The sequence below is a fragment of the Manis pentadactyla genome, chromosome 2, assembly GCF_030020395.1.
Source record: "Manis pentadactyla isolate mManPen7 chromosome 2, mManPen7.hap1, whole genome shotgun sequence".
NCBI lineage: Eukaryota > Metazoa > Chordata > Mammalia > Pholidota > Manidae > Manis > Manis pentadactyla.
Genome location: NC_080020.1, coordinates 186,476,749 through 186,486,560, shown reverse-complemented (window position 1 = coordinate 186,486,560; position 9,812 = coordinate 186,476,749).

Genomic DNA, 9,812 nt, shown 5'->3' with positions numbered 1-9,812 from the left:
AAAAAATTGAATTTCAGTGACCCGGTTAAACTAATTTAAAGTTAAAATATCAAGAAACCACTCAATTCTTCTGAGAGGTCTGCATTCGCTTCCAGATAACATTCAGCACGAAGACAAAGACAAGCTGAGTTCTTTGATTCATGCCAGGTTTCCTCAGACAAGAAGATGTGAGGTGCCTGGTCAGAGTCTAAGGCGAGTCTTCTGCCGTCCAAGTCAGGCTGTGAAGGAATCTGAACTCTGGGCTTAGGAAGGACCCCAACCACTGGCAAGAGATTTTCAGAGCACAGTTGTGGCCCTCAAAGCCAGTTGTAAACTTCTACCTCCTTCCAAACGCTACCATCGCAAGACTCTGTCGCATTCGCAAAGGTAGTGGTAGTAGTAAGAGTGGCCCAGCAGGGAACCGGCCGTGGTCCTTCAGGTGAGTGAAGAGTGAGCAGCATTTCCTTTGCCTCATCTTCTCCTCTGGCTTCCTGAGCATCCCTACTGCCCAGGCATGGTTTTTCTCTCTGCAGTAGTTTTTGAGTATTTGAACAGTAGATCACACACCTTTAAAGCTGTTATTTTCAAGTTTTAATAATGTTTGCAACTCACTTCCTGTTTCTCAGCTGCCAACCTCACCGAAAGCATTCCTTGTCAGGTACTAATTTGGGTGACGTGACGACCACTTGATCTAAATTTTTGGTGGGTAATTACTGAGTCAGAAGTGAGTAATTTTTTGATATCCAGTGGCAGTCAGAAAGGTGGGTATTTTACTACCCACTCATTAGAGATTCTCCAGTACTGAAATGTCCTGAATTTTGCTCTGTTTGCAGACAGAAGAAAAAATCTGACTGCTCCAACGAAAAGTGACTTCCTGCTTATTTTGGCAGCACTTACAGGGTGTATTGACGTGTTTTACTGTGAGCCCACTCCAGAGTTTCATTGTACCTGCAATATTAATTTCATATTGATCAAAGTCTCATGAAATGACTTTCTCCTTTTTCTTAAGTTACAAAGATCTTGCATTTCATTTAGAAAATAGTTGAAGCTACTTCAGTTTTTAAGGATTTGAAAAATGCTAGGAGACTCTCAGTAGTAAATCTTGGTACTTGAAAATAGAGAGCATTGTCTCTCCTCTGAAAGTGCTAGCCCTTTTCATGTAATACATTTGAGTGGGTGCCTTTTGGGTTCCTAAAAGTGTTGCTTTTTGTACCAGAAGAAACAAACAATAGAAATATTTTTGGTGAGAAATGAAACATCACTTAACCCTGAAGCAAGCTCATGTACCCATTTACTGGAAGCAGTGATATAAATGATATTTTTGTTTTGGGAATCTTCTACTTTTTGTAAGAGAAATCAACTATCATACCATATCATGTTCCTGTCATGTTCCTTTAACTGCAAACAGAAAACTGAACTGACATTACTGACACTCACAGATTTTTTTCCTTTAATAATGTCCTGTAATTAGATCACAACTTTTCTCTATAATTAGCCCAGATGTAAAATACAGTTACGTCTTTATAATACAGTTTCGTTATTCAGTATTTTATGCCTAAAGACCCACTTTAAAGTAAAAAAATACATAATTGGCTTGAACAAGTTACTTTAGAAATGTTGAACAATTAGCTTCCTGTGGCTGCTGTAACAAATTAGCACAAATTGCACAGTTTATAACAACATAAATTTATTCTCTCATAGTTCTGGAGACCAGAAGTCCAACATCTGTATTGTTGGGCCTAAATCAAGATGTCAGCAGGGCTGTGCTCCCTCTGGGGTCCAAGGAAATACCTGTTTCCTGCTTTTTCCAGCTTCTTGTGGCTGCCAACATTCTGTGGCTTGTGGCCACATCACTCCAGCTTCTGGCTCTGCAGTCACATCGCCTTCTCCTCTTCTCTCTCTCTCCCTCTCTACCTCCCTCTGCGTGTGTGTGTGTGTGTGTGTGTGTGTGTGTGAAATCTCCCACTGAGTCCCTCTTACAAGGATATGTGTGATTGCATTTAGGGCCTTCCTGGACAATCCAGGGTAATCTCCCCATCTCAAGACCCTTAATTATATCTGCAAAGACCCTTTTTTTGCCATTTAAGATTACTGACAGGATCTGGGAATAGAATGTGGATGTCTGGGAGGAGGGCATTTTTCAACTTACCACCAATGCTTATCGAGGATCGATGCTGTAGGGTGCACACCATCCACAGCCTCACTGCAGCACTCTCTGCAGGGCTTTAGAGAAAATGAACTCACTACCAATTGATAATAACAGGTTGTTAAAGGGAAGGGTAAACTATGCTCTGAAAATAGGTATAGATTTGAAGGCTGTAAAGGGTAGAGAGAAATTCCTAATGAATGGAAGATTTGGATGAAGCTATAGAAGGGGAGAAGCATAGTAGGTAGATTGTAGCCTCAGGTTAGAGACTTGGGTTCTAAAACCAAGTTCTTGGATTTGAATCTTCGCTTTGCCTTTCCCCAGCTGAGTGCCTCTGATGTCTCTCAACATCAGAATTTGCGTATTTGTAATGGAGATATGGCATCTAGCTTGTGGGGTTTGTCACATTATTTAAGGTACTTAAAACAGTGTTTACACGTAGTGAAATATAAGTTGCTATTTTCATCTCTACATGTCTAATATTTCCTTATTGCCTATGTTTATTGGTTAATTGCAACAAACCCCTTCAGAAGTCAGTAGAGGGGCATCTTACACGATTTACTGAGAGGACCTAGTTTCTCAAATGAATCCTTTTCTTTAGTAATCACAATCCAGCCCTATAGAGCCTTTAAAAAATTGAAATGAGACCCCCCCATAGTATTTATACCTACAGAAATTTCAAGTACAGAGGCGTAGATATTGATATATTTCAGCAGTTCTGAAATGTACATTATCTGGCTATTATAATCACCGTTATGTCATAGCTTAATTGGTAACAATTTTTCTTTCTTATGGTACATAAAAAAATGTACCAAACTTGTTTTACAATCCATGGCACCTTAGATTTGATGAAATATGGTTTTAGTCTCATGTTACAGGTAGGGAGACTAAGACACTATGTACTTCATTCAGAAGGTGAGTCATGACTTTCAATTTCTGGCTCAGTCACCTATTTTCTGCCACAGACCAAGCCTCCTGAGTTGTCTCCAGAAGACTCCGTGCTGGGGAGGGAGCACGGTGCAGTGAAAGGACTGTGTGCTTCACAGTTACACGGAACTAAGTTCACATCCAGACTCTGTCACCTGTGCAACCCTGAGCAAGTTGCCTGTCCTCTCCCAGCTTCAGTTAGCCCATCTGCTCAGAACCACCGATATGTTCCTCACCTGCTCATAGGAAGAATCTCATCAGGTGCCCAGGGCAGATGGAGAAGGCTGGCCAGTGTTCTATCTGCCCTTCGCATTTCCTCACTGCCTTACAATTCGGTGGTGCCATGTGACTAGTTCTGGTCAAAGACTGTGTTTCCCCTTCTGACCAACACTGTGTTCCCCTTATGGCCAACACACACAGGACCAGGTATGCAACCCTCCAAGTGCCTCATCACCTGGGAAGCTGAGGGATCATATGTTCTGTAAGGTCTAATTCATGCTGTGTTTCTTAATAATTCTGGGAAGCATATCCCAGCCCACCCCCCCAGATATTCACATGAGGCACAGAGCATGAGAAGGGGGTGGCTGTGGGCTCCGTTACTCTGTGGAGGGATGGGGCTGCTCACTACTTCAGCACACGTACCTGTGATCGTTTTACATCGCTGTGTGACAAACAACCACAAACACAGCAGTTTAACACAACACATGTTTATTACCTCACAGATAGTGGTGCTCAGAAGTCTGAGCTTGACGTAGCTAGGTTCTCTGCTGAGGGTCTTGCCAAGCTAAAAGCGAGGTATTTAGTGGAATGGCAGTTTTCACCTAGGGTTAGCAGTCTCTTCTAAGCATATTGATGGCTGGGAGAATTCATTTCCTTGACCTTGTAAGACTGAGGTCCCATTTCCCTTGCTGGCTGCTCTCAGTTCCTAGAGGCCATCTGCTTTCCTTACCATGAGGCTCCTTCCAATTTCAAGCCATCCACAGAGGGTTACATTCTTCACATGTTTTGAGTCTTTGATTTCCTTTTCTGTGACCATTGAGAGAAAACTTTCTGCTTCTAAAGGGTTCATGTGATTATTCAGAGCCACCCACATAATCTCCTTACTTTAAAGTTGACTTGGGGCCTGAATTAAATCTGAAAAATCCCTTCTCAGCAGTACCTACATTAATGTTTGTGTATGTGCTCCACAGGTTGGGATCATCTTATAATTCTGTCTGTCACAATAAAATATATTAATCTATAGAATACCTGTCACATAATAAATAGGTGCTGAATAAATATGGATTTTCTCATCACCATACTCTGGACATTTATCCACATATCAGCATTTCATTTATAACTTATTTTTATTTTTTTAAGGAAGGAAATATTACACAAACATATCCTCCTTGTGAAGAGTCTTAGTTTCTTTCCCCTCTTCTCAGAAAAAGAGAAGCTTAGATATCAGTTTTCTGAGAATAATAGCAAGCCATTTGCTATTGTTTGTACAAATACGTAAATCAGTACCAGAGAATATGGCTTAGTGTGTGCATGTGCATGGGGCTGTGTGTGTGTGCATGTTGCATGTTTCTACATAAGTGCCATACTAAATGTATGCTTCAGCACACGTAGCTGTGATCGTTTGTGCAATTTACTTTTCACTAAAGAATGAATCTATAACTGTCTATATTATAATACATAGAACACATCATTGTCCATCAAAGTCTACTAGTAGAACTGATTCAAATTTCAGCCAGCACAAGTAATTCCATGATGAACTTTCATGTGTATGACTCTTTGTAAACATGTACTAATGTTTCTCTAAGTTAAACATTGAAAAATGGATTGACTGTGCTGTAGCAAGTATATGTATGTTTTAAATTGTGATGGATGCTGCAAAATTGATTTTCAGAGTTTCCTTAACAATTTGAACTCCCACAAGCAGCATCGAGGAATATCCATTTCCACATACCTTCACCAATACTTGATGTTAGTCAAAGTTTTTAATTATTTTGTAATTTTATGTGTGAATATGATACACTAATATGGTTTGGGGACCATTCACTGATAATGTTGGTTTTTAAAAAAATATTAGATCCCTAGTACCTTATTAGATATTGAATGTACATTCTCTGCAGGGTGACAGTATATATCCTTTATCTAAAGTGGTTTTAATGACCTGAGTACTCTTCTTTTGAGGTCTAAGAAGGACCCATTTCTCTTAATATTCTTTCGTATGTCATTGGGTCTTCTTCAAAGTCGTCAGCATCTTGCAAGGTCTTAGCTGGGAGATAGAAAGGAAGAGGGCAGTGGGAAATAACAAATTAAAAATATTAATAGTAAAACACATCCTACTGCCCCTCCCTTAGATGAATCTGATATATACTGACCATCAACTGCGCACAAATGCAGGTGAAGGGGTTTTGTAAAGATCTCTGTAGTGGCAAGACCAGAGCCACCAGCGAAGATGAAAAGAATGAGAAGGACTTTCCTTTTTAACATGCATCAAAGGCAGCATTGACTGGTCTGATACCAGCATATCTTTTCTCCATCTTCTACTAGTAAAACTCTTTCAGTGAATATGGAATTGATGGGGAAAATATTGATCTTGGTTGTTAATTTGCTTTCAAAAATTGAGCTCTTGGAATCTTGGTGGAGCAAGTCTAAGACGTATCTGTTTATCCATTTATTCCTGTTCAAATGGCACTTCTAGAAAATATTATCTGGTATTAATCAGGTGAAGAGTGTTATAAATGCCAGAGTTAATGTTTATTATACTTATTAAACTAGTCCTGATATCTCATAAAAATAAAATAAATGGCAGGGTTAGAAATGGAATACTTTGTATAATTCTTCAAATCTTTAATATTCTGTTTATTAAGTTTTTATTGAAATACAATACATGGAGGACAGAGTGAGTGAGTGGAGTTTCAGTGCTCTGTAGCAGCTGAGCTCGAGCAGTCCTAGGAGAAAATTAGGCAGCCTTCTATTTCTTATATGAAAATCTCTTTGGCTTCGAAAGTCTCTACATTCCTGGAAATTTGCTTTTCAGAACTAGGCAGTGGAGTGGGTTAGGGGAGTCACCTCCTCCTTTAGGAAGTGCTTTGGTGAAGAGAAAGGGCAGACTTAGAGATTTTGCAATCATTTGGATCTGATTGCATTTACCACTGTCATTTTGCATAGGGACAGAAACAACCTTAACAGTGGCAGCAAAAGGAGGGAGGAAGTGAACCATGATAGAGGCACAGAGAAGGACACAGGCAGAGGTAGCAACTTGGGGATCTAGGGAAAAAAATAGCGTTGTTGTTTGCACCATCCCTCCACCTAAACAGTGCTGAACATGGGGGGTGCCTTTCTCCATGCACCGTCTGGAGACAGAGAGCAGCTAAACTGAAACTGGGGCCTGGAGGATGGAATCCATGGAAGTCCAGTTTGATGTAAGGCTAGCTCTTGCCTGGGATAGAAAGAAGGAGCAGCTCTGTTGCTAAAACTTAAGAGTAACTTTCACTGTAAGGGAATCAAGGCCTTTTGTGAGTCGCTTAGTTCCCTTGTACCTGTTTTCACACTGGACAGTAATAACATCAATGATTTTTTAAAAAATTTCCCTGGCATATTAGAGAAACTCATTATGGCAAAACAATTTGAGAATTTCAAAGTAAAGCAAGATATTATTAGAGCAATACTAAAGTATTCCATATGCACTTCAAATCTAAATGGTCACATTTCTTGTTTTTTTCTAATCTGTGGGTCCACTCTGACCTACACAGAGAAATAGCATGTAGAGTAGGCACAGCAGCTAATTGCTTTCATAGGACATCCTGAGAAATTATAGAAATACCTCCAGTGCCTATGACTGGCTATAGAGACTAGAGAGTCATTTGTGCAGAAGAAATAATTGAAACCATAAGGGAGAAAAGAAATACAGAGCTGGAGTAGTTAAAGATGGACCTAGAGCCTAGCAGCAGTCAGCAAACTTTCCAGAAAGGAACAACAATAAATATTTTAGCTCTGGAAGCCATGCAGTCTCTGTATCAAGTACACAGTTCTGCTGTGTAGCATGAAGGTGGCCACGGACAATGCATACACAAATGAGCATGGCTGTATCCTAATAAAATTTTATTTGTCAAATCAAGTGGTGAGCCGAAATTGGCTGCAGGCCCTGGTTTGCTGACTCCTGCTCTAGACTGTGAGCCTCTTGTAACAAGGACTCTGTCTTACTCATTTTGTCTCTCCAGTAACCTATGTGACTAAAGGACAGTGGAGCCCTAAGATTCATTGACTAAATAATAAACTATTACTTTTCTTTGTTTACTCACTTAAATTAAATTTTATGTTCAGATTGTGTGTCAGCACACTTTTGTGGGGTGCCTAAAATATAACAGGCACTGGGCTATTTTATCTGACAGCTTTAACGGTTTTCCATTCTTGGCCTTCTTTAACATCAACTTATTTTTTGTTGTTTTTTTGTTGTTGTTTTCTAGTTGCTTCTGTTTAGTTGCTTATTTTGACTGTCAGAAATTCCTCAGAAGGGATTGAAAGTAGAATAAGCATATGTGAGAAAATAAACAATGAGTGTTTTATATGAATTTGCATTTTTTATGTATTTATCTTACTGAAATTTATTATTTAAATGAGACATCATTCCTTAGCATGTGCTCTTTGTAATACCAGTCCTGTAAGATGCTCCTTGAGGAAAGGTTCTTTAATCAAAAAGCTTGGAAATTGTATCATCTGTCTATTGGCGAGTTGATCAAGAAAGGCACTAAGAATCAAAGAAAGGAAGCAAAGAATCCTGATAATTTTTGTTTGACCCTGTCATGCAAGGGCCTGTGTGGGAACACCAGCAAATGGCATTGGGTGCAGGACCTCAGCAGGTGCACAGGCCTGTTTTCTCAGTCTTGTGGAGATGTGAGAGGTGTGCTGGGGCAGGGCACAGTTGGATATACTGAAGGCTGTATTCCTGTAAAGGAATCTGCCACCCTGGTGCTCTCCCTTTGCATAATGTGAAATGAGGACAGTCTTCAGTGAGGGGGCTCAGACATCTAGCAGTCTGAGTTTGCATACCAGTCATATCGGAGATTACTGGAAATTCGTTTCCCAGTATCTGGAGTCTTGAGGGGCCTTTGAGAAACTGAGTGTCAGTGCAACCCCTGCTGCTGGGAAAAGGAGCTTCTAGACCTACAGGGAGCTGTAACTGCCTCTGTGGAGGGAGTTGAGTGCTGTTCCTCCTAGCTTATTTCTAGGAATCACAGTTAGGGATCCCATAAATGCAGCTTTCCAGTTGCATTTGGCCGTAGACATCCACCTCTCCCTTTTTTTATGTGTACATGCGTGTTGTTTTGCAAACCACCAATTAATAGTGTAGAATCAGCGTTTTGTGAAGCATACTTTGGAAACACTCTACTAACTACTATGATAGAATTATTTTTTTAAATGGCCACAAATGTTCACACCTCCCTGTATCCACACCCTTTTCAGTGTGATTCTGTGGCTTCTCCCTTTAAAAGGTGGAGTCTCTTTTCTCTCCCCCTGAATACTGTAATGCTGTGAGTTGCTTCTGCTAATGCAAATTGGTGGAGGCAAGGGTGTGCCAGATCTGAGGCTACAGCTCAGTAGGACTTGAACTTTTTCACTCACTCTCAGAGCCCTGCAAATAAGCTTGGGCTAGGCTGCTAAATGCTGAGATAATAGACTAGTCACCCCTGCTGTCCTAGGCACAAATCAGTCAACCATGAGATGAAACAGTGAGGCTGTCCTACACCAGCCAGCCTTAGCTGACCACTGACCATGTGAGCAATCCCAGCTATGATCGGCAGTGCTGATACTAAGCCCAGGAGAGACTAGAACTACCCAGCTGACTTGCAAGCAATAATAATCATTTCATGTTTTAAGCCACTGAGTTTTGGGGTTCTGGTACCTTTGGGCTATTACTATTATGTAGTAATTGTCAGCTGACACAGCTGCTAATTTCTAACCTTTTCATAGTCCATTTCTTATCCATGAAAAAAAATCTTTTTTGTTGTTGGGTTTTAAGTTTGGAAGGTAGATGAAGAAGCTTCTCAAATAGCTAGGAAGATTTTAAAAAAACACAACAAACAGTGAAATGACACAGGAGTACCCTCCTTCCACCTCCCCACGTTTCTGTCTAGGGGGAAAATGTTGAAGCACAGAGGCCTCTCTCCTCTCAAAAAAGCATTCATGGGTAAACAAATCAGTGCCATCTTCCCTGTGCACTGAGAAGCTGTGAGTGCGTAGGGAGTAAGCATCTACCTTCTAGGGCAACAAAACAACTTGCCGAGCTGCTTGCAGAAATCAGGAGCTGGCTGGACCAGTGGAATTCCCATGCCACACACTTGAGGCACTTAACTAGTGCCGCGTGCTGGGATGCAGCCAGCTAATTGAATTTAAATTAATGATGTACATTTCTTTTAGTTTAAGTTGTTAAACTGCATTTCCATGTTTGGTAGTCATTTGCTAAACCTCGGGAAAACATTGCATATATAATAATATGCTTGAATCCCCTGTAGCATTAAAAAAAAAAAGCTAACAAGTTATATGTGATTTACTCATTTGAAACATCTGTATTTTAAAGAAACATTAGTATAATCAGAAGAGAGATTGGGTTATTGATTTGAATTCCAATTCAGATATTTAGGAAGACTGTATCAGAAACCAAAGATACACTTTCATCTTTCTCCAAGTGGAGAGACTTTGGCTCCCTCCTTGATAGAAGAAAACTAAAACATGTCAAGAAAAAAATAACTTTTCATGACATGATAAC